This window comes from Alligator sinensis, unplaced genomic scaffold, assembly GCF_000455745.1.
Source record: "Alligator sinensis unplaced genomic scaffold, ASM45574v1 scaffold499_1, whole genome shotgun sequence".
NCBI classification, from domain to species: Eukaryota; Metazoa; Chordata; order Crocodylia; family Alligatoridae; genus Alligator; species Alligator sinensis.
In genome coordinates this window covers 4229101-4242445 of record NW_005841864.1, presented here as the reverse complement: position 1 = coordinate 4242445, position 13345 = coordinate 4229101, and the positions used below count along the sequence as shown (strand labels likewise).

Here is a 13345-nt window from a genome sequence, read left to right as displayed (position 1 = left end):
CTGCATGTCATTCCAATTGCAATTTAAAGTAGTGCGATTTTCATGTTGACACGTGATGTGAACCTACAGCACTTAAAACAATAGATTAAGTAACAACCGATTCAAAAACTCAGGTACAGGGGCTTGCGCTATACCAAGAAATGAATAAATAACAGTTTGTGGGTTTACAATATAATTTTGAAAAATAATTTCTATGTGAACTGAATTTAGGTAATCCAATGCAATTATTAGAGCTGGTTGGTAATTTTTCACAAACCACCCCCCCCCCTCCATTTTTTGTCAGAAAATGATTCCTTGAAACAGACATTTTGCAGAAAGATATTGGTTAGATTAGGCTTTCATTGGGAAGGTTTCTTAAGATCTAATTTCTCATTAAGAGCTGAGAGATGCTAGCCTGGTAATTAGACTACTCAGCTGACATCTAGAGGACCTAGATTCAAGTCTTTCCTCTATCTCAGAGTGGCACAGGAAGCAGGAAGTTTGAATTTTCTGATTCACATGTGGGTATTCTAACAAGTTAAGTTTTTGGGAGTGAGTAGGAAGCATCTCTCTGTCTGAGTGATAAAAATTAGAAAATCTTGGTTTCCTTCTGCACTAAAACCAAATTTTAAATCCTCAAAACTTTCCATCAAATACATTTTGATGAAATACATCATTTTTCATTTTCATGAAATAGTTATTACATGTCGACCAAGGGGGAAGCCTCATCCAGAGGCAGACCCCAGTTGAAAGTAAAAGAAGAAAAAAACCTACGTGTCTCATGGGGTCCAGAAAAGTGAGGAGGTGCACCAGGGAAAACCTCCTGAGCAGTTTATCAGCTGTGCCTATCTCCAGCTGGAACCAGGTGACGTCACAAAGAGACATCACCTAGCGAAGATAAAAACCGGCCCCGAGAGCGTGGGAGAGGGGGACGCCGAGTGCTGAAGGAGTGGTGGGGGACTGCCGAGTGGAGCGTGTCTAGCCACTACAGCCGGCAGCGATGGTGACAGCGGGAGCTGCGGGAGATCTCTGCACTAGGGAAGACCGGCGGAGATCAAAGGGGCCAGCAGCAAAAGCCGGCAGCGGCAGCGGGAGCTGCGAGAGATTTACGCAGCAGAGAAGACCTGCGGAGATCAAAAGGGCCGGCAGCGAGGCCAGTAGCGAGGCCGGCAGTGGCAATGGCTGCAGGAGCTGTGGTAGATCCCCGCACTTGGGGAGACTGGCGGGGATCAGAGGAGCCGGCAGGGAGGCCAGCGGAGGCAACAAGAAGAGTCGGCAAGGGAGTTCCGGCCGGAGGTGGCGGGTGCCATGACCCTGGGGAAGAGGCAAATCCCAAAGGGTATAAGAGAAACCCCAGCTGGGGTGAAGGCATGGGTCCCAACCCAAGGGACACGCTACTCTAGGGGCATTAGGGGCAAAGGAAGCACAGGACTCTACCCGCGGTTGCCCCTCTTTTCTTTGTTTCTCCTCTTAGTCTCTTTCCTCTTGCACTTCTTGTCGTTGCCCCTTTTCTTTTCACATTGCGTGTTCTCATGGCATGGAGTTTTTTCTGGTGGTAAGTGTTCTGTTCCTGTTTTTCTTTCTAGTCAGATCTATTTTGTTCCCTGCCTAGAGCAGGGTAGCCTAGCACACCATACCAGGCTCGGGGAATTAGAGACCCTGTTCGGAGATGGAAGACCACATGAGAACACGGCGACTACCAACAGTGTCCATCATAGAATGCGCAGGGCATCGAGAGGGACAGCCCTGAAGGCAGAGCATCACCAGACCCACCGGCTCTGGCTAGAGCCCCAGGCGCCCATCCACAAAGGAGGACATGTAGGAACTGAGGAAGACATCAAAAGGGGCTAGTTGCAAAATATCCTGAGGCTCATCTCATAGGTTGGTGTATGGCTGGGGTATAGGGGAGGTTGGAGCCCCATAGACATCCACCAAGACATGTGACAACTCTGGAGGCATCCTCCAAGGGAACCCCCTCCACTGAAGAACAATCCAAAGTCATGGCAGGAAAGTGTGGAGGATACCCAGAAGGTTATCGAGGAGCCCTCCAGGGTCTACACGAGCGTCCTAGGGAAACAAGACCAGTTGCCCAGGCAAAGACAGCACAGGACTGGGTCATTGAGCAGAGACAGGCACACATATTTCACTTCCTATCATTACCATAGTACAGCATGGAAATTTGGGGTATGGCAATACTTTGTCTAGAGGCACAAAAGTAAATTACATCTCACATTACCTATCATTGATGTCCCCAACTCCAATTTCATAAAACACTTTGAGTAACAAAGGCCAAACATTCTTGTAGCATAAAGGAAAAGAATTCCAAGGCATTTGTACCAATGTATAGGAGGTCCCAAATATGCACAACTATACAGAATATATACAGTGAGAGCTTTAACCAGGCTTTTTCAGATACCGTGTTGTCCTTCTGAATGCTGTGTCAGTATGTGAAAGAGTTCAATATTTTTTAATTAAGAAAATATGTAATATGTTCTGAGAATTTTTAGATAATATCTGTGTTCAGAAAGAATACCAGTTATATTTTTTGAGCATATTCTATTGGTAGCTTCAGTTTATAATATTTTTTTTCAAATTACATTTTTTTCTGTCTGGCCAGTCCAAGAGATGCATTTTTCTTTCCCTTATCCCAGGCTGACAACAGGCATAGATTTTTAATCCACTGCCTTTCAGATCAGTGTTAACAATGTAATTCATGACACTGTTTACATGCAGCTGAATACTGGTCATTGGCTATTTCAGTTCCCTTTATAATGAAGGACTTGTTAAAATATGGGGTTAAATAATATGGGGGCCTGTCTCAGTGGAAAAGAATTCCTTGTTACAGCTATGGAGGAGTAAAAGTCTGCCTCTTAAAAAGGCCTGAAAGTCTGCCTCTTGTAATCAGATATTGCTATAAGTCAATTAGTTTTAGCTTTGGGTACATTCATGTAAAGTTAAATGCTGCCCTGTCTCCTTATGAGTGCCCAGTAAGAGGCCGCATTGCTTTACAGATATATGAAATCTTGGGAGATCATATGTAAAAATCAGTCATGCTCTCTTGCCACAGAGTTGTGCTTGATACAGCACAATTTGCAGAAGGGCAAAGAGGTATCAAGGTCAGGGTTAGTTACATATATCCAGAAATTGAACATGGCTAGTTTTAGGAAATGAGCTGGAGTGTCAATCCCAGTGTCCAGTAGGAAAGTAGAGTTTTGCTCCTATTTCTGTAGATTTCCATTTCTGAGGTTATATATACCTCTCCCTGGATCAAAACCTTGTTGTGGTGGAGAGGCTTGCTTGTCTCAGTGATCCTGAGAGCAGTACTGTCTGGAAACTTTTTGTGGTAAGGTGGTGGTGAAATGTTTCCATGGTGGTAATGTCAAAGGTGAGGTTCCAGACAAATAGCGATCCAACCCAAATAACTAGGGTAGGCAGAACTCTTTAGCCCTGGCTCAGCAATCCACCTAGAAGAAGGATACTCCAAAACTAAACCTACAGCCTGGAGATCTCTCTGTCACTGTCCTAGTTCGCTAGGCCACTCATGAGTTCCAGGCCTAAAGAGTGGGGCCAGTCAGCACAAACTGTATTCACTTTGAAGCTCCACATACAGGCAGGAAGGAAACAAGTCCCCCAAGTCCAACAGCGCCAGGGGTGGGGTGACAGTGGCAGGTGTAAGATGACACTGGAAGCTGCAGTCCCAATCCTGCATGCAGGCAGCTCAGGAGTACGGGTTATTCTGATGATGACCCAGAGATGATGTCATTACCCAGCAGCACCCTAAGCATCCGAGCAGCCTTTTTGAAGGATAGCACTTCTTGCTTCTAAATAGGAAAAATGCCTAGAAAAGGTGATCAAAAGAAACACTCATCTCCCTACCACTCAGCTGGCTCACATGGTCAGCAGGCATCCTCAAAGTGGCCATATTACAACAAAAAGGGAAACGAAATCCCCAACCCCCACCTCAAATGGCAGGAAAAAAAGAAAACCTCCGCACCTAGCATGTTTAAATATCCATACAATGCTGGACTCTGAAGATTGTAGTTTCCCTAAGTGAAACTCAGCCTTGGTTGCCCACATCCACATAGCAATCCTGAGTGAGGTGCACTCCCCAGAACAAGGCAGCCTAATAGAGCACAGTGTTGGTTACACCCTTTACTGGTCAGGTAATCTGCAGGTGGAAAATCCACAACAAACTTACAGGCTCGGTAGTGCTACTCAGGTAGCACTCAGTGCCTGAGTAGCACTACCTCTCAGGTGTTGCTTCATGATAAAGAACTCCATTCTTTCCAGGCTACAAAGATTACCAATAAGCCTCTCAGGTGTTGCTTCATGGTAAAGAACTCCATTCTTTCCAGGCTACAAAGATTACCAATAAGCCTTTCTGATCGCATCATGTTCATATGCCTTTCTTTGCATGACCAGCATCAAACTGACAAACTTAAGTTCTGTACTTACCTCCACGATCTCATCTAGAAAACACCACCCAAAGATAGGATCATCATCATGGGCGGTTTTAAGAGGTGACTATCTAGCATGGGAAGGCGTGCTTGGAAGATGTGGATTGGGAAATTGTAATGGCAATGGACACTTGCTTCTGGAACTCTGTGCAGAAATGCAGATGACAATAACCAACACCCATTTTCAGCAGAAAAAAGAGCTACAAAACCACTTGGATGCATCCCCAATCCAGACATTGACACCTGATAGATGATATTTTTGTGCATCAGTGTGATCTTGGGGACATCCTTCACACCAGAGTTATGCCTAGTGCTGACTGCCATACCGACCACCAATTCATTCGCTCAGAGTTGTCACAGATTCACAGAAGTTTAGGGCTGGAAGGGACCTTTTGAGATCATCAGGTCCAGCCCCCTGCTCTGGGCAGGAAAGACTCCTGGGGTCAGATAACCTCAGCAAGGTGTGCATCCAGTCTCCTTTTGAAGATCTCCAGGGTAGGTGCCTGCACCACCCCCACTGGGAGTCTATTCCAGAGTCTGGTCACATGAACCATGAGGAAGTTTTTCCTTATATCCAGTCGGAAACCTTCTTCTAGGAGTTTATGACCATTGCTCCTGGTTTTTTGCTGGGGCGCTTTGGTGAATAGTTGTTTGCCTATCACTTACTCACCCCTGATATATTTGTAAGCTGCCACTAAATCCCTCTGAAGTCTTCTCTTTTCTAGGCTGAACACTCCCCTATTAATCAGCTTTTCCTGGTATAGCTTGCTCTTCAGGCCTCTGATCATACAACTGGCTCTTCTCTGGACTCACTCAAGCTTCTCCACATCCTTCTTGAAATGGGGTGCCCCGAACTGCACTCAGTACTCCACCTGCGGCCTCACCAATGCTGAGTAGAGTGGGACAATAACTTCCTTAGTTTTGCTTGAGATGCATCAGTTGATGCATGCCAGTGTATTGTTTTCTCTGCTAACTGTAGCATCACACTGGTGGCTCATACTCATTCTATGGTTAATTATGATACCCAGGAATCTTTAGAACACAGTGCTAGCTAATGTAGCACTACCGAGCCTGTAAGTTTGTTGTGGATTTTTCCTCCCCAGATGGAGCACTTTACACTTCTTAGTGTTGAACAGCATCTAGTTCTGGTCTGCCCATCTAACTAATGTGTCTGGGTCCACTTGGATCATCAGCCTACCCTGAGGCATGGCTGCACTTCTCCACAGCTTAGTGTCATCAGTTAATTTTGCCAGTGTGATTTTCACCCCTGCATCCAGATCATTGATGGAGATGTTAACCTGGTCATAAAAGCAGATGAAGTCAGTCAGACATGACCTACCCGTGACAAAACCGTGCTGGCTGTCATTCAGAATTTTGCTTTCTAATAGTTTATCACACATAGACTTCTTGAGAATTGTTTCAAGGGTTTTTCCTGGGATTGAGGTCAGGCTGATTGGGATGTAGTTCCCTGGGTCCTCTCTCCTCCCCTTCTTGAAGATGGGCACAACACTGGTCCTCTTCCAGTCTTCTGGGACCTCTCCTGAGAGTCACAAATTCTCAAAGAGGTTTGCTAGTACTCCTGCAATGACCTTGGCTAGTTCGTTCAGCACTCTCAGATGGAGTTCATCCAGTTCTGCTGATTTATAGATATCCAGCTTCTGTAGCTCTACACTGACTGTTGGTAAGTGATCATCCATACTGTGACTATGATCCTTCCACTTCAAGCCTCAGCCTAAGCACAGAGACAACCCACCAAAGAAGTATGATCTTTCCAAGCTACAGAACTAATCTTGCCAACAAAAAATTCAAAAAATACTTCAGTCTAAGCTTGAAAGCCAAGTCCATACTGCAGACACCTCACCCGATGGACTCTGGAAACACATCAAGTCAGTAGTCCTGGAGACCACCAAGGAGACTGTTGAGCTCGGTATCAAGAGAAACTGGGACTGGTTTGATGAAAATGACAAAGACATCCAAGCCCTGCTCACAAAAGAGAGGACTAGTCATCAAGCCCTTCTAGCACAGCCATCTAACCAAGAGAGAGGTGGATTAATCTTGCAGAAAGAATGCAACTGTATGGTAACAATGGAGACACCAGAATCTTCTACGAAGCACTGAAATCTGCCTATGGCCCCACCTTCCTGATCCAAAGTACACTGAGGAGCTCTGATGGTTGGACTTTATACATTGATGAAGACTCTGTCTTAGACCAATGGTCTGAGCACTTTCAAACTCTTTTTAGCACTGAACTCACAGTACGTGAGTCTGTCATCAACTGAATTAAGCAGCTCAAGCCCTGAAATATGGTGGGACTGCTCTACGCTCCAAGCTCCATGAACTCTTCATAGCCTGCTGGGACCAGGGGAAAATTCCACAGGATCTGCATGATGCTGTAATCATCCCCCTGTATAAGAATAAAGGTGACATATCAAACTGTTCCAACTACCAAGGGATCAGCCTTCTGTCCATCACTGGGAAGATCCGAGCTAGAATCCTCCTCTACAGGCTGGTGCCTGTCATAGCAGAAGTCCTCCTAGAGATCGAATGTGGCTTCAGAGCAAACAGAGACACAGTAGATATGGTATTTGTGATCAGACAAATACAAGAAAAGTTCTGGGAGCAGAACAAGGGGCTGTACATCACTTTCATTGACCTCATGAAGGCGTTTGATGCGGTAAGGCAAGATGGCCTCTGGAAGATTCTCAAGAAGCTTGGGTGCCCACCTACGTTCCTCACCATGTTTAAACAACTCCATGGAGTCAGCGTGGACAAGTCAAGTACAACAACAGCCTCTCGGGTCTGTTCCTGATCTCCAGTGGAGTTAAGCAAAGCTGTGTACTCACCCCTACCTTATTCGCCATTTTCTTCATCATGATGCTGCAACAAGCATTCTACAATCATGGGAAAGGTGAGGATGCCCACTTCTGGGCATATGGAAACCTCTTCAACCTCATATGGCTGCAGGCCTACACAAAGACCTTGCAACAGCTCATCCGTGACTTCTGTTTGCAGATGACTGTGACCTGGTGGCCCACACCCAACACAATCTGCAGCTCATGACTAGCTTTGCTACTGCAGCACAACACTTTGGGCTCACCACCATCCTGAAGAAGACTGAAGTTCTTCATCTGCCAGCTCCACACTAAGCTTATATGCCACCGAAGATGACTATCAAAGGAACTGAGCTAAATGCTGCCAAGCAGCTCACCCACCTGGGGAGTGTCATCTTGTATGATGCCACAACGGACAAGGAAGTAGACAACAGACTCTCAAAAGCCAGTAGTGCCTTCAGCAGACTCTTCATTTGGGCCTGAAACAGTCACAGCCTATAGGCATAGACCAAAGTTAAGGTGTACAGAGATGTTTTTATCTTCACCCTACTGTATAGTGCTGAGTCATGGGTTTTATATCCCTGCCATGTACACCTCCTTGAGCACTTCCATCACTGCTGCCTCCACACCATTCTGAAGATCTGCTGGCAGAATTGTGTCACCAACATGGAGGTGCTACAGAGAGCCAATACCACCAGCATCGAGATGATTCTCCTCCAGACTCAGTTGCGGTGGGCAGGCCATGTGGCCCAGATGGATGACAACCACCTACCAAAGGCTGTGCTGTATGGGGAACTGATGACTGGGAAACATGACAGAGGGATCCCAAGTAAGTGCTTTAAGAACACCCTGAAGAAGTCCTTTTCTGCCTGTAGGTCCTTTTCAAACTGTGGGAAATAGGCTGCAGATTGTGATGCCTGGCAGCTCCAAATCAAAAAGGCAACATCCCTCTTTGAATGTCAGTACAGAGCCACCATCGAGGAGGAGGAGGAGGAGGAGGAAAGATACATCTTCATGTAGCAGCAATCCACCATGCCCATGTAACCATTGCAGCAGGATTTGCCTCTCTGCAATCAGTCACCAGGGAGCCTGCTACTGGCATGGGCAGTTACCTTCCTAATTTCTTCATCTGTGAAGAACTGCCAAGAAGGTTATACACAGAAGTCAGGATTTGGACTTGAATTGGTCAGTTTAAGTGAAGAATGTAGTGTGTGAGACAGTAGGTTTGCCGAATTTCTTCTTATCACCATACTGTGCTGATGATGAATTACGTACCCAAATCTCAGTCTTAGGTTGAAAAGAAATAGTGTTCTTTTGAGTCAGTTGTCAACATAGTCTCATTGTAGATATCCCTCATGCTTCTGTGGTTTGATCTTAGTCTTGTAGCCCACACAGAGAGAATAAAGGGCAGTACATACTGTGGGCTTCTCAATTCCTTCCAACTGCCTGGTTGGAGATGAAGCACATTAATTTTTATACTGGTACCAAACTTTATTCCTTGTGGAATTTTGTACTAACTACCTGTTTATGCTGTTTTATTTTTTTTATGATTCCTTTATCTTATTTCCAGCTCTGTTTGCAAGCCTGGGAAGAAGATGCCAAGATAAGCCACTGGACTGTGCCTTGGCACATTTTTTGTCATGCCTTTCCCCCATCTCTTTACTGTGCTGTATCATGAGGTGCCATCATATTGGGCCAAGACCCCTTTGTCCTAATTGTCCTCAGTGTCTCAAAGGGTTGATTGTCCTTTTTTTTTCTTTTTTTTTTTGAGTTGGAAGTGTAATTTTTCAGAGGATGACCTCACTTTAATCCACCCAACACTCATTTGGCTTTAATCTATTAGGAGGACACTTAAAATCCTCTGGAACATTGTGAGCTAACTGCTACCTTATCCCTGAGAGAACTTTCTCCATAACTTTCTGCACCATTGATGTTTCTTCCTGTTCTTTTCCTGCACACCTGAGGCTAACGGAGGCCTTAATGACATGAATTCTTCAGGCATGTAAAATTTCATCAGAGGACATGTCTGAAAGGAGGAACAATCCTTGAACTAAATGCTCGGAGATATTTTCTCTGACATCTGTAACCCAATAAATGGTGGATGCTAGAGAGAGTACTGAATAGGGAATAGATCACTCTAGAGGTATCTGGTTTAGTGTTCTCCCTTTCTAGCATCCACCTCTGCCACTGTTAGAAATAGGATAATAGTCTAGATGGGCCATTGATCTAACCCTGTGAGTGTGCCTACATGTTCATTAATGCTCCTTTTCTAATGTGCATTAAATGTAGTACTTCCAATTGGAGGTACTAAATTAATGCGCATTAGGCTGTGCTATTGCACAGTAGTGCATTTGCATGCTTTTTTGTGATGCTTAATGTGCAGTAGACTATTTTACTGCACAGTAGCATAATGTCATGGCTTTTATGTAAAGCTTTAATGTGCAGTAAAATAGTCTACTGCTCATTAAAGCACATGTATAGATGTGCCCAGTATGGCATTTCTTGTTTTTATGCTGGCTGATGATATCACTGATTAACAAGGTTATGGACTCCATAAAGCTAGTTTGGCAAATGACAGCATCTTATCTTTGGTCAGCTAAGCAGGCTGAAAATTATTACCAAGTTCCCTCTAGGGAGGGATGAAATATCTTTATTTACAGCCATCTTCACTCATGCTGTCAGCTGTAAACAAGAAAGCAAAACATTTTAAGGACAGGGAGGTCAAGAAATTGAACCAGTTTGAGATAAGGTTATATTAATCAACAGATATGCAGTTTAGGATTGTGAACTTCCAGGTACTCTTAGCATATTGCAGTTTTGGAGTATACAAATGGATTGCAGGCCTGGAAGGTGCCCTTTCTTTGGAATGAAAGGAGATCCCGTGTTGCTGACCTTAGAGGGTCAGCTGGTAGCTAGCAGGGCCCTGAAAGCAGCCATAGATACACCACCTCTCAGTTCATGACATTGGCAATCATAATGCACCTCCCTTCATGACTACAGGACTTTGGCTTGCCAAAGAAATGCAAACCACTCTTGAAGATCTCCACTGAGAGTACAAATTAAACTTTTCATACCTGCAAGGACTGGGGCCATACTTGATTCACTGGTAGTTTATTCGGTCTTCTAAATGCAAGCTTAAATATCAGGTTTATACTGTGCACAAACGGAACTCCCATCTTTCCACAAGTTTTGTCATCTCATTGTTGCACCCTCATTGCTCTGGGGAGCCTTCAGGAAAGTAACAGAAAATTCATAAACACCCACCTGCAGCCTAGACATCATCACACAAGGTCTCTGGTTCCAAGCAGAATAGTTTCTATTAGCCACCCTCTATAAAGAATTAACTTTTGGAGAATAAACATCCCTTAATCTCAGATTGGGGATTTTCCATAAAACTCTATTATCCAAAAACACTGGGGACCCAGAATTTAGTCTGGCAGTTTTTCTATGCATAGAAATATCATAAGAATATAGCTTTAGAAACGACCTTCCAGGCCATGGAGTCTAATCTACATTCCCAGGCAGCCTTTGGTCTGAAAGATGCACAGGACTATCCACTCTGACCCATCTTTTACATTACAGGCACAGTAAACCACATGCCAAAGGTAATAAGCAGGGGGGAGAAGGGCATCATCAATACCTTCCCACTACAGTATCAGGAAAGTAGCTAAATTCAAATATGCTCTGATGATCCTAGGAAGAGGGCCATACAGAGGAAGGTAATCTAGCCTGGAGGAAAAGTTTCTTCCTGACCCCAAATCAGGCTGTCAGTTTAACCAAAGTACATGAGCCAGACACACCCAATAAACACCCAAGATGTTTCTAAAGACTGCTTGAAGCATGAGCCCACCCTAGTCAAACTTGCCCATAGCCAGTAGTGCATCCAGTAAAAATAATCCAAAATATAAACTGTTTTATCCTGTCATGCTGCTTCTCAATAAAACATAACATTCAGTTTTATCCTGAAAAGAGTTAAGAAAATGGTTTTAAACCTAACTCAAATTTACCCTATTTAAATAACAGACAGATTACTTTATATAGTTTATATGATATATATTTTATATTAAAAGGTCTTGAAAACAACAGAACAAATGTTCTCTCTGATTACATCTAAGCTTTTTGTTTGAGTGATGAATGGAGATGGAGTGGGGGGATAAGGCAGAACTAGGCAGTCATGCAAAGTCAAATTAGACATTATGTAGCAATCACTGAGGGAGGACCCCCTGAGAAGAAGACATTCAGTTATGAGTCATCCCCCCAAGTAGGCTATGTCAGTCTTTACAGCCCACAGACCAATACATTATTTTTTACAAGATCCTAGAATGACAGTAATTGCACTGGCTCATGTCACCAGATTCTCTCCGTTTTGTCATCACGCATCCTTTGCCTTTCCCATTAAAAGAGTGGACTCGTGTTTACTTTTAGACTATTTTATCTGAAGCAAATTAGCATTCTACATAAGTAAAACAGCTTGCTTGCTTAGGGTTTTGCCATTAAGGATATTCTTTCTTCTCTAGCTTCATCAACTGTTTTGACTCACAATTCAGGAATGATGATGCTGAAGCAAATTTAGCAAGCAGTTTTTCTGAAGTACTGTGATTCATATTAGTATTGCTGAGCCATCTGCAAGGAACTCTTTTTCAACTACAGAGTTGAGTACTTGATGCAGAAGTCTGCACAGTTTCATTACCTACTTCATTGCTTTGTCAGTAGAAGTAAAGGGAAAGGAAGAACAGTTGTATGGGTTTAGTAGTGGAACAGCATTTAGAAGGACTGAGTTCATTCTCTCCTCATCCTGATGTTCCTATGTAACTGTAGATGAGCCACTTAATCCTATTATATTCATCCATATATGTAAAATGGTGATAATACCTATTTTTGCTCACCCTGTGGTTTGTCATGTAACTGCTTTGAGGAATGGACTACCTCTTATTTTGTATACCTTCAGGGTGTATAGAACAATGCAGCACCAATTTCTATAGTAATGCAAATAATAAAGAAAGGAAAATAGTCTCAGGGTTTTTTGGAGCTGTTTAAGTGATTTAGATTTGAGCTGCTGATGTTTCATATCACCTCAAGTTATCAGAGATATCTGTTGTGATGTTTACTGCTTCATTTAATAAAATAACATGCTGGGAAACTACACTAAAACTAGTGAACAACAGAAAGAATTTAGTAATCCTGAGTATATACAAAACAAATATGAAACAAGAAAAATATAGCTTTCTTTTCCTACTTCCATGTATGCCCGTTGAATCTGTTACCATGGGAATGTGAAAAATGTCCTTTCCTTAAAAAAACATTGTGATAATCAGTAAAAAGGTCATTTTGGCTTATAGCCACTCTATTTTACAGTACTGACCTCACATGTTAATAACCAAGTCACAATGAAACACATTTCAAAAGAAGCAACTTATTCTTTTGTTTCCTCGATATCTTCAAAATTGATGTGCTTATTACTTTTAATGATTGAGGAATGGCTTCAGGGGCTTAAACTCACAGCACTTTTACACCAATGTAACCAACTGTTACACTAGTGTAACAAAGAACAGGCAGAGTGTAGAAGCCTACACTGGTATAACTTACTGGTATAATGTCCAGTATAGAATTCCCCCAAGAAAAATCAGAGTAAAATCAGTGTAAGTTACAATGGAGGAAGTGTTGTGTGCCCAGAGCTATTCTAGACTGTCTGTCTGCTGTAGGTAACTAGGCTGTTACGTGCCCCTTGCCACCTAATGGGAGTACACTATAACAGTGCTTAGTGCAAAGGCAAACACTGAAAATTTGGTTGTCTGTCCACTTCAGATTCTGGTGTAATTTACATCGACTTACAAAGTGAATGAAATCTTGTAATGAGTCACATGTTATGTAAATGTATTGTGTGTCAAGCTGATTGTTTTAAGTGTTTCAACGTTTTAGAAACCTCAAATTCTTAAATGATTTTCTTCATATTTCAAGTCTGTTAAGTAACACTAATTTGTAGTTAAGGTTTGGAGTTGTTGATAAAAAGCATTATAGTAGAGTGTATGTGCATGTGAGAGGGGGAATAAATGCAGCAGATTAAAATGAAAGCTCAGC

General features: G+C 43.2%; 1 protein-coding gene across 1 annotated transcript in view; it reads left to right on the top strand.

The window, feature by feature from the left end:
- ADGRB3 (adhesion G protein-coupled receptor B3) overlaps positions 1 to 13345 on the top strand; it is a 738716-nt gene that overhangs the window by 299527 nt on the left and 425844 nt on the right. The gene's annotated exons all lie outside the window — the stretch shown is intronic.